This window comes from Leptidea sinapis, chromosome 35 (assembly GCF_905404315.1).
Source record: "Leptidea sinapis chromosome 35, ilLepSina1.1, whole genome shotgun sequence".
In the NCBI taxonomy this organism is placed as follows: Eukaryota; Metazoa; Arthropoda; class Insecta; order Lepidoptera; family Pieridae; genus Leptidea; species Leptidea sinapis.
In genome coordinates, this window is record NC_066299.1 from 3,265,806 (window position 1) to 3,289,716 (window position 23,911).

General features: G+C 33.7%; 1 protein-coding gene across 1 annotated transcript in view; it reads right to left on the reverse strand.

Annotated features, from left to right (window-relative positions):
• LOC126975294 (monocarboxylate transporter 10-like) overlaps positions 1–8,236 on the reverse strand; it is a 291,514-nt gene extending 283,278 nt beyond the window's left edge. The window contains exon 1 of the mRNA XM_050823101.1: positions 8,136–8,236. The gene's annotated coding sequence lies outside the window, so the exon portion shown is untranslated. The remainder of the gene's footprint in view (positions 1–8,135) is intronic.
• Positions 8,237–23,911: the final 15,675 nt, after the last annotated feature.

Genomic DNA, 23,911 nt, shown 5'->3' on the forward strand with positions numbered 1-23,911 from the left:
TTGTAGTGCCTCTCAGAATTTCTGGGTTTTTCAATAATCCTGAGTGGCACTGCATTGTGATTGGCAGGGCGTATCAATTACAATCAGCTGAACGTCCCGCTCATCTCGTCCATGATTTTCATAAAACTTTCACTTGGCATTAGCTGTTTAGGCTAGGTTGTTGCTAGCTGTTATAGTTAAGATTTTAGTCAAATTTAACGTTAAAAGTAACGTTGACATAGACTGCGGTATACATTCCTTGACATAGTTAGCGTTAAAGTTAAAAACTGAAATATCATTGGTCACTGGTCACTACTCATCACTGGTCACTATTTAGCTTTTAAACATTAACAATAGCTTAAGCCGGCGAATATTGGACGGTTACGGTTTAAAGTTAAAGTTATGACGTCATCTATAAATTATCAAACGGTGCAACACATTTTTACCTTAACCCGTACTTTAACATGTTTGCTATTGCTATAGTTAATTGGTGCAACCTAGCCTTAGTAATTAAAATATTAAACCATTAAGCTAATAATTGTTCACTCAAAATCGGGCTGTCAGGTCGTCTATACGCTACTATATTAAGTCTATGGTATAGACAGATATCTATCTGTCTATAATCATCTGATTAGAATAAAAAGTGTTTGTGTACTTATGTATGCACAAAAGAAGTTAAACGTCTTTGGACTAACGAAGCAAAAATCCCTAAAATCATTCATTCCTGGTGCTATTCTACGTTTTTAGAAAGAACAATTTTGTAAAAATCTTGCAAAGATGGCTTTGACAATTAATTATTTAATAATGAATGCGGCTTGAAACCTTTGCCTGTCCTAATAACGGACGAAGAAACCAAAAAAAAAAATGACGAATGACGCAAACGTCAGAAAATTTTAGGAATTAACTTCAACCAATTTTGTGTTACAGTGATGCGCGCGCATCTTAAAATTTCACTCTCATAATTGTTTCATAACGCGCCTAAAGAAGTATAACTTTAAAAATATATACTGCAACAATGAAAATGAAATGAAATTCTAGAAAAACAATATTGCTAGTTACATATCAGCTAAATAAAACTCTTTACTGTAGAGTACTTTGCAGATATAAATCCTGGAACAGTTTAACAAATTCAAGGCATGAAGAAGGTTTGGATATTTTTGCTAAAAGTGATAAAAAAATATGCTTAAACGTAACCAAATATTATATAATTGGTTTTGGAGACTTAAAAAATACTCATAAACTTTTTTGGCAAACACAAACTCAACCACACTTATAAGAAAAGTTAAACTTAAATTTCTTCCAGATATAAATGGAATAATATAAACATTATAATATTTTCATTCTTAAAAGTTTTGTGTACGAGATTCTACTTAAAATATACAATACACAAATTGTTTATCATATTATTAAGATGTTATTTTGTTATTTTCACCAGTGGGAAGCTCCTTTGCATAGGACGCCAGCTAGATTATACAACTGCGCAACGGTGCCTATTTCTGTCGTGAAACAGTAATATGTAAACATTACTATGTTTCAGTCTGAAGGGCGCCGTAGCTAGTGAAATTACTGGGCAAATGAGACTTAACATCTAACGTCTGAAGATGACGAGCGCGGTTTTTCAAGAATCCTGAGCGGCACTGCATTGTAATGGGCAGGACGTTTCAATTATCAACAGCTGAACGTCCTATTCATCTTGTTCCTTATTTTCAAATTCAAATATTTTTATTCAAAATAGGATGTGACATCACTTATTGAAAGTCAAAAAACTACCACCCATTCCAAAATGAATGCCTCAGACCTGAGAAGAATGGGCGCAACAAACTCAGCGGGCTTTTTTTTCATCGAATGTTTACAAAGTAATATTGTACAATTAAACTTATTATTTAATAGCCTGAGGGCGGTCACTCCATTCCCAATCTGTGGTATCATTAAGAAAGTCATTTATGTTATAGTAACCTTTACCACTCAAACCAATAACACCTTTGTTATAGCGTTTTTGAAAATAGCTTTAAATTTTATTCATGCTTCAACATTAAGAATGTCAAAGCTATGATGTCTGTCTCTATTCACAGCGGAATCTAATGGATTTTTATAAATTTTGTTAATATTTGACGTATTCTGAATATAAGACTATATTTTATTTTGAAAACTTCTCAAGAGAGCGCTATATAAACGAATTCCACGTGAATGAAATCGCGGGAATTACTTTTATCTGCAGATATAAATAAAAATAAAATATAAGTAGGTATGTAATATTAAAATAGCAGCAGCTTTACAATTTATATCAGACAATTTTTTATTAGTGCTGTCAGTCTAAAAAAACCTTATTTGTCGTATCTTCGCTCTTCGACAACACTTCCCTTAAAGCCTCGCTTAGTATCGGAATAGTGGGTCTCGAAATCTCGAGCGATTGCCAGTTCTGTGGCCATCTGGAGGGCAAAGCCAATATGGCTTCAAAGAAACTGGGTGTCATTAATAGAGCACGGCAATACTTCAAGCCGGCCCACATTCTAGCGCTCTACAAAGCACAGGTCCGGCCACACGTGGAGTATTGCTGTCATCTCTGGTCTGGCGCATCCTAGTATCAGCTCGATCCATTTGACCGCCTGCAACGTAGAGCAGCTCAAATTGTCGGGGACCCAGTGCTCTGTGAACGTCTGGATCACTTGGCGTTACGTAGAGATGTCGCTTCATTGTGTGTCTTCTACCGCATTTATCACGGGGAGTGTTCCGAAGAGCTGTTTAACCTGATTCCTGCCGCCGAATTCCACCTTCGCACGACACGCCACAAGTTAGGATACCATCCCCACCATCCATATGTGTGGCGGTCTTCCACAGTGCGGTTTTCAAGGAGCTTTCTTCCACGTACCACAAAGCTGTGGAATGATCTTCCTTGTGCGGTGTTTCCAGGACGATACGACATGGGTACCTTCAAAAAAAGCGCGTACACCTTAAAGGCCGGCAACGCTCCTGTGATTCCTCTGGTGTTGCAAGAGATTGTGGGCGGCGGTGATCAATTAACAACAGGTGATCCGTACGCCCGTTTGTCGCCCTATTCCATAAAAAAAAGTCTAATTGACCTATTTTGGCGCGTATAGAGCGTGCCACTTATAATCATCATCTGCCAACACCACCATCTGCTAGTTAAGTCTTCAGTAACCAAAGCTCACGCAAAAGTTAATTATACATTTATCAATGAAACAATATTAAAATTACATTATATGAAAAATCTAAAAGTTTAGTTTAAATCAAAAGAACAACAAAGTATTGATGTGGTTTTGGTGGATTTGGTATTATAAAGAAATGATTATTTTAATTTTCAGCTTGATATTGATAATAAAGTTAATATTAAATATTGATAATTGTTTTCAAGTGAGACCCGTAAGTACAACGTAAATTAACAATACAATTTTTTTTTTTTAAGTAGGCGTTACTTTGCGTAAATATATACAAATGATTTAAGTTTTCTTTAGTGTTAATCCCCCAATATTTGTTTTTAAACAATTCGACACGTGTTTCGCCTCTACACGAGGCATCCTCAGGACGTGTTGTCTCGCCAAAGTCTGGTCACACGTGTCGAATTGTGTAAAAACAAATGATGGCGGAATTATCACGAAAGAAAACTTAAATCATTTGTATAATACAAGAAATTAATATTTTATTTTAAAAGATTTGTCTATTTACGTGTAGAATAACATTTGAAATAGTGTTTGAATTATATTTGTCACATAATATAAAAATATTTTTATAAGCCGTTTTCACAAATATATAAGACAAAACAATTAACTAATAGTTAGTTAACCAGAGAGAGACATCTTAATCAAACCATTTCAATCCCATCTATCTTGTTATCTTACATCAAATAGCAGTCATTAACTGAAGCTATTCTGAATATCATTTAGTGAAATCAAGCTTTAACGGTCTTGGTGATATATTCTCGTATGCGTTTGCTAAAAATTTCAAGCATAGTATAAACTAACGAGAGCATAAGCTCTTAGATGATTTTTGAGTTAGAGGTTGATCTTTACTGATGCCAAAATAATTGCTTTTTTTTGAAGCGAATACTTCTTTAGCCGCACTTTTTGGTAAGGGAAAATCTTTTCTCTTTCTAGTGTATTTCTCTATATAGTGTATTATCTTAATAGTGATTTTCATTATTATAACACTACAAATAAGGTATTGCTTGTAACTAATTCTAGTAGGCTTCATAAGATACATAATAGCTTTAAGGGTAAATGTATACACTTCTATAATAAAGTCCCAGCCACTGTTCAGGCCTTATCCATAAATAAATTTAAATGTTTTATAAAAAATGGCTCTGTCGGAAATCCTATTACTCCACTGCTGAATATCTAAATGATCGGACAGCCTGGGACTAGATTGTAATTATTCTATAGCGATAGAAATGACTGTACAATATTGTATATTTTTATTTAAAAGAGCGCAAAAAAAGAATGCTGGGAGAGTTTCTTGCGCCGCTTCCTCTCTCTCAGAAGCGGTAGTAGTATCTAGTAGTTATTAGAAATGACATCAAAGAGAATTCTAAATGAATCAATTTGGAGAAAATAAATGCTTTTTTATGCCTTTTTTTATGCATTATGGGTTCGCATCACCGACATGACATCATAAATAAATAATTTAAAATAATATATGAATATATTATATAGTTAGAAACTTTTTGGATGCTTATAGTATAGATTATATATTGTGCAACATTAGTGCTGTTTATATACTGTGATTTGTTGTAATAATGTTTTTGTTTGATTAATAAATTATTGAAAATAATTAAAAAATGAAATTAATAATTTAATTATTTTTACACATTATGAAATTTCAGATTTTAATACTAAAAGTTCTTACTTTTCACTTCTACCGGCAGTCTCTATTACTGCCAATTTTTTTTGTGTGCAAGAACATCCTGACTGAATGTGTTGCTATTGTTTTCGTTTGAGCCCTTGCCAACAATTCTTGTGCTTAAAAATAAGAGGACACACACTGATATGAATCTTCTGAGAATCTTAAGAACTTAACTTCATTTTTAGAATGACAATTTGAATAAACCCAAGTGCGGTTCCGGATTTGTCACAAGATTAATTCGCCGGTACAATGTTCTTAAATTTGGTTGATTATAGATAGAGTCGCTTGACTATTTTATAGCCAACCTGTAGTGTTGTTCATCAAAAACTTTCTGTATTCAAATGCTTTGATAGTTGCTCAAAAAACCAAAAACTCTGTTATGCACGGACGTGTAAAAAACTAATGACTCCGTGTCACCTTACATAACAGTGAGGCACCAAAACAACTCGGTAAACGTATAAATACACAGCCCAACGCATACACTTACATTAATACAAGCCGATCTGCCGTTATGAGATTTGCCATCGTTTTTGACAGATCAGTTTGCGTCGCAATACAATATTTTAAAAATGCCGTCGTGCGTTGTGAAAAAGTGTAAAAACAATACTATAAAAGTATTATTTAAGGGAGAAGAAATTGTGTAACTGGTATACCCCGTAACCGTACACACACTAGCATAAAGGTGCTTCACTTGCTAATATTACGGCGCGGAGTCCTCCATTTTTTACTAGTCCGTGCTGTTATGTTTATTTTTTATAAAATTAAGGGATCCCATTATTTACTCATAGATCCCATTATCAGATCGTGATTATTAGCACTTGTCAGTTTTTACTATCACTTTGGCTGTTGAAACTGGCAGTTAATACGTAGTAGAAAAAACAATTGCATTTTTTGACACAAATTATAATTTGACAGTTGACATAAGATGCAATAAACAGTCACCGTTGCGCCCATTGAGTCATTAATCAATCATACAAGTTAAACTTACAAACTTAAAATTATACATTTAAGTGGTAATCGCGATAATTTGTGGGGAACAATAATTTGGAACAAGGTAAAGTGTTGCTATAATGGTTACTTAAACTGGAAAATTTGAAATTTTGTTACAAAAAAATCTTTCAAACGTTCACTGATATTAACAAAAGAGCTTCTTCTTTAGGTTTGAAAAGGTGGTAAACTATTTCCGTGTATTTTCTGTGTAATCCATAAAACTATTTTCTTAGTCAATCTTATATTTTTGTCAAACGTAAAAATACACGGGTAACAGATTTAAATAGTTCTCTCTTAATGCTGGTAAGGAAACTCTGAAAAAAAAAATATTAGGTTGTTTATAGAGCCGCTAGACTACTTTATATATATTTTATCGCCACCCTGTTGTTCATCAAAAACTTTCTGTATACAAATGCTGTGTTAGTTGTTAAAAAAAAACAAAAACCCTGTATGTTTATTTATAAATTAAAGGAGTTCCAATATTAACTCATAGATCCCATCATCAGATCGTGATTGTGTTATAAAACTGCTGGAATAACTCGAAGTTATACCCTTCTTAGGGTTTCGTAGCCAATTGGCAAAAAACGGAACCCTTATAGATTCGTCAAGTCTGTCTGTCTGTCTGTCTATCCGTATGTCACAGACACTTTTTTCCGAAACTTTAATAACTATACTGTCGAATCTTTGTAAGTAGATGTATTCTGTAAACCGCATGAAGATTTTCACATTAAAATAGAAAAAAACAATAAATTTTGTCCGACTCGCATTTGGCCGCTTTTTAAGTTAATAAAAAATGGCGATTAAATAAACACGGCCTAAAACCAAAATATTTGGAAAGGAACTCTTCAAACAAGTTACAAAATGTTATTTTTATTTAAAAATAAAATAAATGCGTTATTTATAAACAAACGTTTTCTATATTTGTACCGATTGTATGCAGAATGTCCATCGTATGATAACTGTATATGCATATTTTGCCAAAAGAAATAAGAAAGTTATGATGTTTAGAACTACTATATTATATTAATTATTATAAAGTTGTTTTTTTTTTTAAGTTAAAACGTAACAAGAATAAATATTACCTAAACTGTTACCGAAGTTACTACATACTGCCAATTTTATTCAATAACTAGCTGATCCGGCAAACGTTGTTTTGCCTTAAAAATTATTTTTAGAGTTAGACCGTTTCTTGGACATTGCAACATTACTTTATTTTTCTATAATAAAAGATTTTTTCTGATATAAACGTAGCCCAAGTTACTCCTTATTACATCAGCCACCTGCCAATAAAATTCATGTCAAAATCGGTCCAGCAATTTCAGAGATTGGCCGGAACAAACAGACAGACAGACAGACAAAAATTGTAAAAATGTTATTTTGGCGTATAAACCGTATATATTTATTCATATACATGAAATAATTTTGCTCTTAATAGTGATTTTCATTATTATAACACTAGAAATAAGGTATTTCTTGTAACTTATTCTAGCAGGCTTCATAAGATACATAATAGCTTTAAGGAAAAATGTATACACTTTTATAATAAAGTTCCAGCCACTGTTCAGGCATTATCTATAAATAAATTTAAATGTTTTATTAAAAAATGGCTCTGTCGTAAGTCCTACTACTCCACAGCTGAATATCTAAGTAATCGGATAGCCTGGGACTAGATTATGATTGTTTTATAGCGATAAAAATGACTGTACAATATTATATATTTTTATTGAAAAGAGCGCAAAAAAAAAGAATGCTGGGAGAGTTTCTTGCGCCGCTTCATCTCTCTCAGAGCGCCAGTTGTTTCCGAAGCGGTAGTAGTATCTAGTAGAAACGACATCAAAAAGAATTCTGAAGGAATCAATTTTGAGAAAATAAATGCCTGTTATGCCTTTTAAAAACGGTTATTTCAATATTACAAATAGACACTCCAATTTTGTTTATATGTATAGATATTTAGTCAAGGTCTAAGTCTCTTTAAAGCGCACCAATATATAATTGCCTCAAATATTCTTAGGAAAAACGTGACTAACAATAATTACAATTGATCAAAACGATTTTATATACTGAGGCATTCAATTAAAATTTCTACATAATATTATACTTACCTCTTTTACAACACTGATGTTTTATTTATTCAGACTACTTCGATGCTGTACAGACATTAAGTGACACTATATTCTAAAGCCTTTATGCAAAATATGAAGTAACGTAAACATCTTTTTGAATGCCGATTTAACTTACATCAATATATTATTCACATCTTTGTTTCTATTCAACTCATAAGTGTTCAAAAATACGCATGGAAAACTTACCCGAAAGAAAGTTACGAAGCAAATTCGCGTACATTTATCGTTACGAAAGGGCACGTGTTTACCATGCCGCTGTTGGACGAGTACTGGCAAGTGGCAACACAAACTGATAGCTGATAGCGGAATAAAAATAAACTAAAAGCCTTTCTCACGATGAAACTTAAGATAATAATATCTCGATCCTTGAAACATGTGTGGGATGCGTTTATATGGCATATACATGAGTACTCTATTTTATATGGAGTAGTAAGAGATTCATTCATAACCTTTTCGAAGATAACTATAATGAAAATGGAATACTTTAAGAACACTTTCTTTGTATTTTTTTTTCAATTTCGCAATCTGTAATTTTTATATCGTCTTTAATAACTATTTTTTAAATTTTGTTACTTCTGGCTGATATTTTTTTAACTACGGTTTAAAGTATTTGGTTTTACAGGCTTTTGATTAATTTCCAGAATTTGTTCGTTAGTAAAGGTGGGTTTTTACTCAAGCTTTCTCAAGATTTAAGGTTTTTTGTGAATTTAAATCAGAACTACTTTCTGTTATTCTACAGAGTTGTATTTCTATATGTTCGTTCATTTCCGATCATCATGCATTTTTAAGATAATCACAAGCATTATTAGATCGGTATCCAGGAAAGGATCAATTTGACGACCCATATAGTTGAATGGTTAGTGACCCTGACTACTAAGCTAAAGATCCCGGGTTCGAATCCCGGTAGGTGCAATCATTTATATGATGAATATAGATGTTTGTTTCCGAATCATGGATGTTTATATGTATATTGTATTAAATATATCGTTGTCTTGTACCCATAGTACAGGCTATGCCTTGGGGCAATATAATTTGTGTAAAAGTGTGTCAATATTATTATATTATCTATACTAATATATAATAGATACACATATATATATATATATATATATATATATATATCTATACTAATATATAAAGCTGCAGTGTTTGTTTGTTTGATTGAACGCGCTAATCTCTGGTACTACTGGTCCGATTTGTTATGTTGGCTATGTTTTTTTTTTCAAAATTAGGGATCCGTAATAAAATTGCTATTTTGTAACACAAGGTGTAAAATCGCGTGCGCTGCAAAAACTATTGACAATAGAACAAAATGATGTACAGGCTATAATATAGGCAATATTTTATTACTTATAAAACTATCGCGTGAATTATACTTTATATGGCAAAACAACGTTTGCCGGGTCAGCTAGTTATTATTATAATTTAGAGCGATGCTCAATTCAACATTGTAGATACGACATTTTGTATACGCTATTAAGAAAATTTATTGAAGTATACGTTACTTTGCGGAAATCCATAATTATACAAATGATTTGAGTTTTCTTTAGTATTAATTCCGCCAATATATTTGCTACTGCGCCCAATATTGGTTCCTCTTGGGATAACAGTATTTTGGTGTACACTATGTACATAGTTACAGTGTGGTAACAGGTTTGCTGAGGAAAAATAAAGAAAAATAATGATATTTGTTAAAGTTTTTTATTTAGTAAAGATATTTTTCGTATAAATAAAAAGGGAAGTTATGTAACTACTCATATTTAATTACTGGCATTAGCTTTTTCAAGTTTTTGAAGTTATACTTCTTTTGGCGCGATGGAGAAAAATCATGAAGTGAATTTTAAAGATGCGCGCGCACACCGACACCTGAATTCTACATCGTGAAGTTAGTTCTAGGTGGCACGAAAATCTATAACTATGTTCAAGTGTGTAAGTTGTTCTAGTATTTTTATATTTATAACACGTGTTTCGTAACAGTACAATTAAACAGTGTGAATAAATAAATATTATTTTGGTGTTTTTATTAAATCAATTTCATATACGACGGTGATAGTATTTACTAATAATTTATTAGTATATCTATATATATTGAAAATTAATGATAAAACTGATTTGAATAAACTGTTTTGAGTGCATTTATAGATTTGAGGTTAATTGTCTGTATGTATAATTTATTTACATCGTAAATAAAAATATTACATTATTATCTAAAAAAAATTTTTTTTTCGTTTTGTTTTATTTATGGTATATTAACTAATTTTATGTATAAATAAAAACAATTTATTAATTTTCTATACTTGTTTATATTACCTTAAATGCTGAGTATTTATACTATCTTTGATCTTAACTATTTGTTAAAATTTGATTTATTTTTCCATACACCAAAGAAGTATAACTTCTAACGCGTGTACATACCTACACAAACTCTTTTGTTAAAAATATTTTGTATTTATTTTTTTGTTAATATTATTTTGATACATTTTAATTCTTAATTTAAGCAAAATGCGGTTTACTTGATAGTTAGTAATTAATTAAAAACGGAGAAAAAACAGGCGCGCGTTCTTCGTGGGCCCTTAAAGTGTGATACAGGTGGTACTTACTTAGTGGTAGTTAATTTTTACTTAATTAAGCATATTGGTTCGTTTTAAATTTGTTTATCTTTCCCAATCAATCTCAATTTAAGGGCTTTGATAATGCGCTTAAATAAAATCGATTAACGTCTTCTAGTTTTTATCGAGGTACACCCTTGCAAGTTTTATTTTTAGGTGACCACCTAGCCTATTACAGCGATGATAATGCGACGTCAATCGTGTATTTTTGGTATGAAAGAGGAGGGCAAACCAGTGTACAAAGCCGTATCTGTCGATCACCACCACCCACCACCAACACCAGAGAAACCATAGCAACGTTGCTAGCCTTCACGAACTTGTATGCAATTTTGATGGTAATTATTGCATATAGATCAAATGCAAATATTTAGAAAGAAAGAAAAAATGTTTATTGACGTCATTATACATTCTGATAATAGTTCTTAAAGTTATACTAATCTAATTATGATCTAATGACGCCAATGGGCCCCCAACTCGGCATAGTTGCGGTTTCGAAAGAATCCACAACGCTGGTCTTCCGTGGAAACCCAGAGAGCGCTACAAACGCGCAGACCTATCACACGAAGGTGTACAAACTATTAATTCTCTATGAGCATATAGCACAAAAAATAGTGAAACTCGGATCCAAGATTAAAACTAAAGCAGTAATTTTTATTTTTTTCCGGAACAATACAATTAAACTTGATTTAAATTTGCCATTGCCACACAAAACAAACTATTTTTTTTTAATAATTTAAATTTATATTCAAAATAGGATATGATATCACTTATTGAAAGTCAAAAGCTACCACCTTTTCTAAAGGTATGCCTCAGACCTGAGAAGAACGGACGTAAGAAACTCAACGGGCTTCTTTTTTTCATAAGAATGTCGTTACAAAGTTATATCATACAATAATATTTACTATTTAATAGGTTACTCCATCCTTAATCTGTGGTATCATCAAGAAGATATTAGGGATAAGATATTAGGGATGTCATTAATGTAATAGTTCTAGAAATAAAAAACTTACCACACAAACGATTTACTGGACTCATGTTTAAATGGTTTATCGACAGAATATCGAATTTTTAAATTTTTAAATAAACTTAAACCACAACCAGAGAGTTGAACAAAGCAAACAGAATTTTATAAAGAGGCGGTACTCGAACGGTTGGCTCAATTGGTTAGAGCACCGGCACGGAACGCCGGAGGTCGTGGGTTCGAATCCCGCATCGTTCATAAAATTTTGTTTTTCAAATTTTATTTGTGTATTAATCCTAGAAGTGAGGGTTACAACTTAAAAAAAAAACATAACATATTGCTTAGATTTATAAGAGCGACATCTTAAGTCAATTTCCTAATATGCAAATATTGGGGTTGAGCAGGTTATCAACTGTAAAGTGGATCCTGTAGATGAAGCCACAATCTGCGAGTTGAACAAACCAAACAGAATTTTATAACGAGGCGGTATTCGAACGGTTGGCTCGAAGTCGCGGGTTCGAATCCCGCATCTTTCATAAAATTTTGTTTTTCAAAAATTTTATTTGTGTATTAATAAACATTTGCATGCTTATTTAAAGTAGCTGAATAGTAAACACTAGAATAAATTTAGGATCTAGAATTCGAGTACATACTCGAGGCAATAAATAAATTTCATTTCATAAATATATATACATTTTACTAGTAATGCTGTTAGACAACCGATGAAAATAGGCCAGGAATATTAGTTTAGTGTGCGTGACAAGCTACGTCTTACACTCGCGATTTGTATGACACTTTGTGTTAGTGTGCGTGCGTTTCTCTAAATATAGGTTAGTTCTTAACTTAAACTTAGTTTTTTTTCGATTTTTTTACAGACCTCATAGTCTATTCAAACGTATAAAAGATCAAAGAGGACGGTATTCAAGTATGTGATGTGTCGTTCGATGGTGTTTTCAATTTATGAGATAAAATCATAGACCAAGCACTGTTTTTATTTCAGATAATTTATACGTCTAGGTAGAGCCGCTTGCTGCTAGACAACCGATGATAACAGGCCAGTTTTATAACTTTAGTGAGCGTCACAAGCTAGGAACGTCTTACAGTCAGGATATGCATGTCACTTAAGCCGACACAAAATGCCAGCGACCTTGAGCGATATGAGTTCACGGCTGCCGGCCCGCCATCTATGTAACAAAGCCAATATTTCCAAAATTCTTGGGTGAAAACAGTTTATGCTTACAATCCTCGTTATTCACTACTAATCTGAATAAATGAACCTACACAAAAAAGTACAAGCTATAAGAATAACTTTTCTGAGAGAAGTACCAAAAAAATGCGTCACGCCATGCCAAAAAACTTGTTTAACTTCAAAGAAAAGTGGTAGTTCAAAAAGGCTCGGCAGTGTTAAATATAACGAACAGCAAGCATTAGAAACCTACAAATAAGACTTAAGGATATGTGTAACAGGATTAAGTAGTGTTCATAGCTCGAAATGCTATACTTTCACCACAAAACTTGTCTAAAAACACAATGTTTGCGTGTTTTTTGCTTACTCTTCACCTTAATTTTAGTGTGCGCTCGTCGCTGAAACAGAGGTTACCTCTTCACCGCTATTTTTTTTTAAATTTGGCACAGTCTATCTAGACGTATAAATTATCTAAGGTTATTATTATTTAACACTTGTTACATACATGCACACATACATACAATGGCCATACGACAAAAGACCTGATGAGATTATTCAATAGCGAATAAGGTACCTTATTAATTTACATAAAAATTAATAATATTAATCTCCTCGGATATTGCTTCAAATGGCAATTATTCACTAATTTTATTACATTAACATAAAATCTTGTTGTTCAATTTGAATCTACCGTCATATTTTGTAAATTTAATAACTTTTCTTAATTATCCTGACCTTATTTAAATCGAGCATATTAAATATTTTGTTTAGTAAATTTACGATGTTAACGGGCTGTTGTAAATTTGCGATTGGAGTTTTTAATATTTTTATGTATACCTGTTACCTCACAATTAAACAACTTTTAAAATCTTTTTCGGTTTCGAATCTCAATGTTAAAGTACAATTTAAATGATAATATTTGTATTATTTTTAAGCGTTCTGTATTTTACTTATATTCGGATTTTTTTAATGCTCGGCCAGTACGTAATAACTTTTGATAGACTTCACGTGTGAAGTTAGAATTATGAATTTGTTATTAAATTTATACTAAAATTGTTAAATAACTCAAACACGCCAGAACTAAAATTTAAACTAACGAATTTGTATGAAGTTCGCCACGGACATAAATTATCTAGTACATTGTATGGAAAAGGTAACTTATTCCGAAAAAATTTAACGTACCCGAAGGATAGATTCTTACGATTCCTGTAGTACATCATTATGTCTATTCCTTGAAACTGTAAAAATTAAATTTCAAATTATCGCAAAAATAATAGTTAAAAGAAACTAAAAAGCACGCTTTATATAAAATTCAACTAAAAAATAGAAAATAAATTTAAATTGAAATTAGTGTAAAAAAAGTGCTTTTAGGTGCTTTTTAAGATATTATTAAAATAATAATTATTCTTCTACACCCCACGCTTTTTTTAACAATAAAATATATTTTTTTACACTAATTTCAATTTAAATTTATTTTCTATTTTTAGTTGAATTTTATATAAAGCGTGCTTTTTATTTTTTTTTAACTATTATTTATTTTTCATTTTTTAGTCAAATTAGTGTAATGTCATCACGTCACGTCCTTACTAATATTATAAATACGAATGTGTGGTGCAGGGAAAGGACATGGTGTACTGATTATCCCGAAATTTAAAGATTTCCCCAGGGAGCGTGATAAAAATTTGAGTAACATAAATTTAATGAAGGCTACAGACTACAGAGCCATTGAAGCAAAAATAATCATTTACAAGTTTCTCGAAATGACGTACAACGAATATAGGATTATTTGCGAAATCCAAGATGGCCACCGCCTAATATCGTAATAATATAATATTATTAACATTGTTACATTAGGGATATCGTTTCCATGAGTCTCAGCGTTGCAGAGAGCGAATTTGGGATAATTTATAAAATCCAAAATGTCTGCCACGCAAACTGAGGATATCGTTTTCAAAGTTGTAGAGAATTTGGGATCATTTGCCACGTTACGAATCTATAAACATTGTAATATTAGGTCCTTACATATGAAATTGGCGTTTTGTCGTACTTACATACATTATAAAAAAAAATCCACTTTATGTTCCGACCATACAAAACGCCAAATACATATGTAAGGACCTAATACTTCCTCTTCAGAACACAGTTGCAGTTCGGACACATTGTTTTCAACTCATTGTTTTCAACGCCGCAACTTATTTTCGATACGCCCGTCGTTTGCTAACAACTGTTTTAACTTACGTTTATTAATTCAATGGCTGTGATCTACTACCGATCGATGCTATAAAGCTTTTTATGATGATATCTACGCCCTAGTAGTAGGTCAAAACTGCAACGGTTAAAGCAATAGGATTATCGAAATATAAACAACACCTGCCCAAGGTAAGAATGCCAAAAAAGTACGCATCCTATTCCAGTGTTCTGTCGCTGGTATTATACGGAATCTATCAGCATATGGGCATCTGATATTTATCTTTCTTTCTGTACCGTAATGGATTACGTGCATATAAACGCAGCATTAGAAGCCAAACAAAATTTCACTTAATATTTTTATTGCGAGACCAGTTTCCAAATTAACGTTACTTATTTTCCTTCAAGATTCTTCATCTATTAATGTCTCGTATTTTGTATTTAGTTCAAGGAAACCTTAAAGCGTTTGCTAAGCTTTGAATATTCAAAGTGCAGTCCGTAGGCGTACCCCACTGTGTGGGCGCGAATATTGGAAAATAAAGTACATTTTGTAAGAAGAAATCAATAAGGAATGCTAGCGGTACAATGGGGTAACAACCCTCGGATACGATATTTCAACTGTATTTTTCAGTACATTGCAATATACTGTAACATTATTAACTCCGACAGTAAGCTGCAGATATCGTTGGGTAAGTGATAAGACAAACACCAAGGGAACTTAAATGTGTCATTTTGTTTTATTGTTGAGGGTTTGTCAGAATTTTGAAGTCGTGAAAGAAACAACATTTTATGCAAACACTTTCAGTCCGTGACATTTTTACGGAATTATCTGTTGTCGCGCATTCAATGTTTACGTAGGAAAAAGTAGCTTCTATTATTCATTCCGTAATATTATATTGGAGAACATTTTTAAAAGTGACCCTACTGTTTTTGGGAGTGAAGTTAATTGACGTTGTTGTTTTGATTTTATCGAAAATGAAATACTCTTTCGTATTGAACAAAACGAAAAATTAAAAGTATAAAAATAAAATACCTAAGGATCGTAAAAAGATGATTCAGAGAAAGAGGGGCGGAAGATATAACGCCTTTTCGTTACGTTACAAAAAACTTAAGATCCATATTAAATTCGAAATTGCAAAAGGGACTTCGTTTTAGACTCACATGGACCGCATTTTTAAGTTATACTTCCTTAGGCGCGTTATGAAAAAATTATGAGAGTGAAATTTTAAGATGCACGCGCATCACTGTAACACAAACGTAACAGGGTGAAGTTTTCTAACGTTTCCGACTATCGTTTTTTTTTGGTTGCTTCATCCATTATTAGGACAGGCAAAGGGTTCAAGCTATACAGCTGCATTCGTTATTTAATAATTGATTGTCAACGCCATTTTTGCAAGAGATGCACATGTGCCAGAGATACTACTGGCGTAGAATCGTTCGTCGTTCGTCGTGACCACGACTGCTCTGTCAAAAGTAATCCGACGAACGAAATATTTTATTAAATAGAGAGGTGGTAAAACCAGTGGAATCTGCTATATTTCTTGGCATTACTCTTGATTCCAAATTGCAGTGGGGTATATTTGAAGGATATTGAAGGATTGGCGAATAGGCTTAGTTCTGCAGCATATGCGGTTAAGAAAATTAGACGGTTAACTGACATAGATACGGCGAGATTAGTATACTTTAGTTATTTTCATAGTATTATGTCCTATGGTATATTCTTATGGGGCAGTGCGGCCGACATTAATACCATCTTTGTGTTGCAGAAAAGGGCTATTCGCGCGATTTATAACCTAGGTCCTAAAGAATCATTAAGAGAAAAATATGAAGAAATAAACATTTTGACTGTTGCTTCTCAATACATTTTTGATATTGTTCTGTATGTTTATAAGCACATTGAGGAATTTTCTAGAAACTGTGACATTCATAATGTTAACACGAGGAACAAACATAAACTTGTTATGCCTACTACTGGTTGGGTCGAGTTAGTAAGTCTTTTGTTGGGCGATGTATATGCTTCTACAATATGATCCCAGAAAATGTACAAAACAAATGTGTTACGAAATTCAAAAGAATTGTTAAAAAACGTTTGTGTGGGAAAGGTTATTATAGCATAAACGATTTTCTTAATGACACCACGGACTGGGAATAAAGCGAACACCCTCAGGCTCCTTAATTATAAATGTTTATTGTACGATATCACATTTTAATCCATATTTTATATTAAAAAAAAAGCCCGCTGAGTTTCTTGCGCCCATTCTTCTCAGGTCTGAGGCAGTCTGTTTTGAATGGGTGATAGTTTTTGACGTTCAATAAGTGATTTTAAATCCTATTTTGAATAAAAATATTTGAATTTGAAGAAGAAGAATCTTTGCAAGATTTTAATAATATTGTTTTTTCTACGAAAGAAAAATAGCAGGAGCAATAAATAATTTTAAAGATATTTGCTGTGTTACGCCAAAGAAGTATAATTTCTTGCGTACATACATAAGTACACACACACTTTTTATTTAAATAAATATATATTATATAAAGTCTGATATGCCTTTTTCAGGAGCTACAAACTTAGTATAAAAGTGTTGAGCCAGTACATAAGCTTATCAATACTAAGTGTCTGAAGACGAAGGTTTTCAACCGGCCTTCTGAGAAAGCTCATGGTCTATCAGAGGGCAATGGAGAGGGCTATGCTCGGAGTATCCCTGCGAGATCGAATCAGAAATGAGGATATCCTAAGGAGAACCAAATTCATCGACACAGCCCAAATGATTGTGAGACTGAAGTGGTAGTGAGTAGGGCACATAGGTCGACGGACATATGGCCGTTGGGGCAGTAAAGTCCTGGAATGGCGACCACGTACCGGAATACGCAGTGTTGGTAGGCCCCCCACAAGATGGACCGACGATCAGGTCAAGATCGCCGGAATACGTTGGATGGTGGCAGAGCAGAATCGATTGTCGTGGAAATCTTTGGGGGAGGCCTTTGTCCAGCAGTGGACGTCTTCCGGCTGAAGATCAAGCTTACCAATAGGTGCATGCATAATCTGTACAATTGAGTTTTTTAATTATTTTATGGGAACTTAATTGGTTTCTAACGGAATATCTTTCTCGAGATGGGCTTCCATGAGTTTCCAATATTTTGAATTTGTACGATTTTGTGGAAGGTTTTTAACAAGTGGCGCGAAGATCGCATCATTACCTTCCACATCACGAAAAGTATCATGAATGTGACTATTTAAGCTGAGTTTCAATTATATTTATGCATATATATAAATAGTATATATGATTATGAATACCACAAATTGTCTGCAAAGGAGATTCTGATTATATTAAATATATAGATACCTATTGTAAGGTTGTATAGATACAAATCCCTACAAACTAGATATGGGCAGGTCACCACTAACAAAATACTATATTTTTAGTCACAATCATGTTATATTAAAACTCCAGTTTTAATATAACATGATTCGATCTTTTGTTATTATTTCACAATTCTTTTAGACGTTACTTCAAACATTACCACTGCTTCGGAAACAAATGGTGCTCTGAGAGAGAAGAAGGGGCGGAAGAAATTCACCCGGTATTATTTTTAGCGCTCTTTTTCACAAAATAAATAATTTTGTACATACTGTCATTGTTACTGCTATAAAATAATCATAATGTAGTACCAGGCTGTCCGATCACTTAGATATTCAGCTGCGGAGTTCTGCTTCGCAGATTTTACGACTGAGCAATTTTTTAATAAAACATTCAAATTTATTTATAGATAATGCCTGAACAGTGCCTGGGACTTTTATAAAAGTCTACCCTCAAAGCTATTATGTATCCCAGAAATTATCAAGTCAATTTACGTAATGACTCTTTGGGATGACATCACTCATGAAAGCAAACCTGAATTCAGTAAAACACTCCAGTACTTAATTGATTAACATTTTCTCATATTGGTTGTGAGATATGGGGACTGAATGCTCAGTTAATTGAAAATTTAAATTATCCTTCATATTATGATATCAAAGAGAGTGCAGCAATATTGATAATGGAGTCATTATTAATATTGTTACCAGCCTTTTGATATATGAAATGTGTGCATAAATATGATTAAATACAAAACTGTTATAATATGATTTTTTGTTTGCCGCTGGGCCAATTTTAATAATGTGCGTTTTATAAAAGCTGTTTCTTTACATAAGTTACGTTACAGCCTCTTAAATTTTATTTATATACTAGCTATTTTCCGCGACTTTGTCTCCGCGGCTGTTACGCGCGCAAGTCCCGTTGGGTGAATCTCCGCGGCTCTGAACCGTCTTCTAGGCCGCCTTAACTGTGTCCGATTCGCTAGAAAATATATTAAAGCTTCATAGAGGAGGTTTTAAGTCGGTACGGGGTGCACCCTAGTCCGACATATGGTGGGCCCATAAACGTAAAGCCGAAAAACGTAAGTGTATTTTTTTCTCGCTTCGACGTCGTTCGCGTCGACGCTATGAAAGAACAAAAATACTATGCCAAGATAGTCTGGTAATACATAGGCTGCACTAAAAGTATCATGAATGGAATATTTCCACTGTTTCTGTCATATTAAAATCTTTTTAATTGAAAACTTCTTGGTTTTAAAAATCGAATACCATTTATATATTTAAAAAAAGATTCTCGGTCTTGTCACAAGGTCTTGTCAAACTTGTTTAATCGTTGAGAAAATGGAATTGACTCGAGAAAATTCTAGAGGGATGATTTATTATGACTTTCGAAGTGGTTTAACACAAAAACAGTGTGTTGACCGGATGATTTCTGCATTTGGTGATGAAGCCCCATCCAAAACTACAATTTATTGCTGGTTTGCTGAATTTCAACGTGGACGTGTCAAGCTCAGTGATGACCCCCGTCAAGGTTGTCCAAAAACTGCAGTTACCAAAGAAAACGTTGATGCTGTGCGTAAGCTGATTGAGGAAGATCGACATGTGACATACCGCGAATTCAGGCAACTTTAGACATTGGCATGAGTCAAATACAAATAATCTTGCATGAACAATTATATGTAAAAAAGTTGTTTTCCCGATGGATACCGCATTTGCTCTGTGAAGAGCAAAAAGCGGCTCGCGTTACTTGATGCGTCAGAACTCTGGAAAGATTCCACGCAGGATCATCAAATGCTGTATACAACATCGTATCAGGTGACGAATCCTAGATATACGCGTACGAACCCGAAACAAAAACCAGTCACGAGTTTGGGAGTTCGAAAATGAGTTAAAGCCAACAAAAATTGTTCGGTCACGGAGTGTTGCAAAAAAAATGGTGGCCACGTTTGTCTCCAAAACCGGCCATTTTGCGACTATTCCTCTTGAGGGACAAAGAACGGTTAATGCAGAATGGTATGCTAGCATTTGTTTGCCACAGGTCGTTTCTGAACTCCGTAAAGAGAACTGCAACCGCCGCATCATCCTCCATCACGACAATGCGAATTCTCACACCGCGCACAGAACAAAAGAGTTTATAGAGCAAGAAAACATAGAATTATTAGACCATCCACCGTACAGCCCCGACCTAAACCCTAATGATTTCTATACTTTCCCTAAAATAAGGAATAAATTGGGTGGTCACAAATTTTCATCACGTGAAGAAGCTGTGGACGCCTACAAAACGGCCATTTTGGAGACCCCAACTTCCGAATGGAATGGTTGCTTTAATGATTGGTTCCATCGTATGGAAAAATGTGTCAAATTTCGCGGAGAATACTTCGAAAAGCAATAAATACATTTTTAAATCGTAATGTTGTGTCACTTCCTTGATTCCCGAAATTTTTCAGTGCCGCCCTCGTACATACAGGATCTACTTTACAGTTGATAACCTGCCCAACCCCAATAATTGCGTTAGGAAAATGTCTTGAGATATCGATCTTCGAAATGTAACAGTTTGTCATTTTTTAAAGTGTCATCCCTCACTTCTGCGATTAAATATGTAAATTAAATTTGCATATCTACTCAGTAGTTTCTTTTTTGCCTAGACATATATATATATATATACAGACAAATATACAAACCCACAAACAGACAAAAATTCTACAAAGAAATTTTGGATTCTATGTTGTTTGAAGAAACAGCAGGTATTCTTTAACAAATATTAAATGTAGAGTATTTTCTATATTTTAATTTTATTATATACCTTTATTTTTGTTATATATATTTAGCAAGATTTTAAGTTTTAGTAAAACAAACTTCAGTGATTTGGCGAGCACAAACAAATGGACTAACAGACAAAGTTATTTTTTTGCCTCGCTGACAATTAATACATTGAATTAAAAAAAAATGTATAAATACGGCATGCCGTAACGATTTTTTTAGTTTATAGATACTAATAAAGCTCGAAATAAACTTCAAATTACATTTTGGTAACGCACCACATTCAAAAATATCTAAATGAATTTGTTATTGGATTACCTACAAAATCAAATTTAAAAATACACAATATTCGCATCGAATATCTCTTTTGTACGATATTTGATTTATTTTCAATCATTCGCTGATTGAAGAGCCTACGGTGAGTTTAGAATTTCAATCACACATATTTTTTATACATCACACAATCTTTTCACAAGATTTTATTTGTATTTTTTATGAAAATAAGGGACGAGACGAGCAGGACGTTCTGCTGATGGTAATTGATACGGCCTGCCTCTTAAAATGCAGTGCCGCTGAGGATTATTGAAAAACCCAAAAATACTGAGCGGCACTACAATTGCGCTCGTCACCTTGAGACATAAAATGTTGTCTCAATTGCAATTCTTCAGACCGAAACACAGTAATGGTAAGCATTTCTGTTTCACGGCAGAAATAGACGCCGTTGTAGTATCCATAAACTAGCTGGCATCCTGTGTAGCCTCTCACTGGTATATTTTAATTTGTACATTTGATCGGGTTGTATCCTTTTAAATATCCTCAACCGATTGGATTAAATTTTAGCTGTGGGCTCAGTTAAATTGAACTGCTCGAATTGTCGGGGATCAAGTGCTCTGTGAATTTCGTAGAATCGTCCCTCTATTGAATAGATCACGGTGTTCTGAAGACCTGTTTCTCCTGATTTCTGCCACCAAGCTATCTGGATGTGCGGCGATCTTCTACAGTGCCATCATCAAGGACAATCAGCATCGCATAACTAAACTATGGAATAAACTTCGTAGGGTTTTTTTTATTGGAGAGGAGGAATATACCCCGAAACGGGACCCATATGTCAGGCTCGGGTGTAAACACCCCCTACCGACTAAAGATCTCCTCTGTGCTGATAGCCCTAAAGGCTTTTTTCAACGAAGCCAGGCGGGGGACTTGGGGGCCGAAATATATACCCCACAGGCGCGGGGTGTTTCGGAAGGAGACTCGAACCTCTGACCGCCTGTTCACTGGGCTGGATGGAGAGAAAATAACTATCGATCTAATATATCTGTTAGTCCAATGGACTCTATGCTTGAAGAGACTTCGCACTCGCCGGCGAGTGCGGTTATATATGTACTTATGTGTGTTTGTAAATATTTGTGAATGTATGTGTATAAGTGTGTGACTATTCGTTGGCTTTTCCAAAAGGCCTAATGATTCCTCTGGTGTAGCAGTAGACTGTGGGTGTTGGTGATCACTTTGGTTACATCCGGTGACCTGTACGCCTGTTTGTTCTCCATTCCATAAAACAGCTTCAATGATAACGCATTTTTTAATACCTACCTATAAGCTGTATCGACACCCAGGATTATCATCACATCAATGAACCCTTCACCAGATTACAGATTCAAAGATATGCATTTCTTTATAAAAGCTAGTTTTATTATTCACCATTATCAAAGAATAAATAATAGTTCTAAAGTGAGTCTTCAATTTGAAGTTTGTCTTTTAATCGCCTACAAAACCACTTCTCCACGTGCAAGCCATATTGCTCTTAATTTCCATCAACCGCTTGAGTTTTCCGGAGTTTAAAGCACTGTATTGCAGCCAATGGAGACCACTTCGGATTAGCTGTTTATATTTTTAATTATCTTTTATTTAAGTATTAAATTAACACACTGGAAAAGTAATAAATGTTATTTTCAATAGAATTTTTTTACTATTTGGTTCAGTATTCACGGCAGGACAAGGTAAATTGCTGTTTTAGTAGCAACACCTACAAATACGCAGTCCATCAAAACTATATAATATGTAAAGTTATAATTAAATCATACATTAAAGTGTATCATCCCCACCATCTGGATGTATGGCGGTCCTCCACAGTGCGGTTTTCAAGGAACTTTCTTCCACGTACACGTGTGCGGTGTTTCTGGGACGATACGACATAAGCCGGCAACGCTCCTATGATTCCTCTGGTGATCACTTAACACCAGGTGACCCGTACGCTCGTTTGTCCTCTTTTTCCATAAAAAATATTATACGCAGCGTACATATAGATAAGTCTTGGTAATAGTTACTCCTTTGGGTACGGAACTCTAAATTGAATCATATCTACTCTAGGTATATTTGTACTTAATTCTTTGTGGTTTATGATTCACTCACAAAGCAAACGAATCTTATTCTACGACCATTTATTGCTTTGTTCAAAAGATTTATATTCATATGGATCTTAATAGAATTTATTTTATATTCAGATGGTAACGCATTTTCACGCCACGCGTTCCAAAACACGCGCGCTTCAGATACAGCTTCATATTTTCCTCGTGTTGACGAAAATTAAGATGTGACCTTTGGCAGTACACTGTACAACACACAAACCTCAACTCACGCCCTAAATTAACTTGTCAAGGTTACAAGGGTAAACCGGAGTAACTTTAGAAATAAGTGATGTTTATGTCGTAACATTGCATATTACAAAACTTCATCCTCCAAAAAAGGTAATATAAGTTGACAGCAACCGACATCAATTACCTTAGTTTTTCTTTAAATATTTGTTATTTCAAAAACTCATTTTCATGAAAACAGATTTGAACCATCTAGTTGGAGAGCTCGCGTGGAGACCTAGCACTAATCTAAATACTATATGTTTTGAAGTTGTAT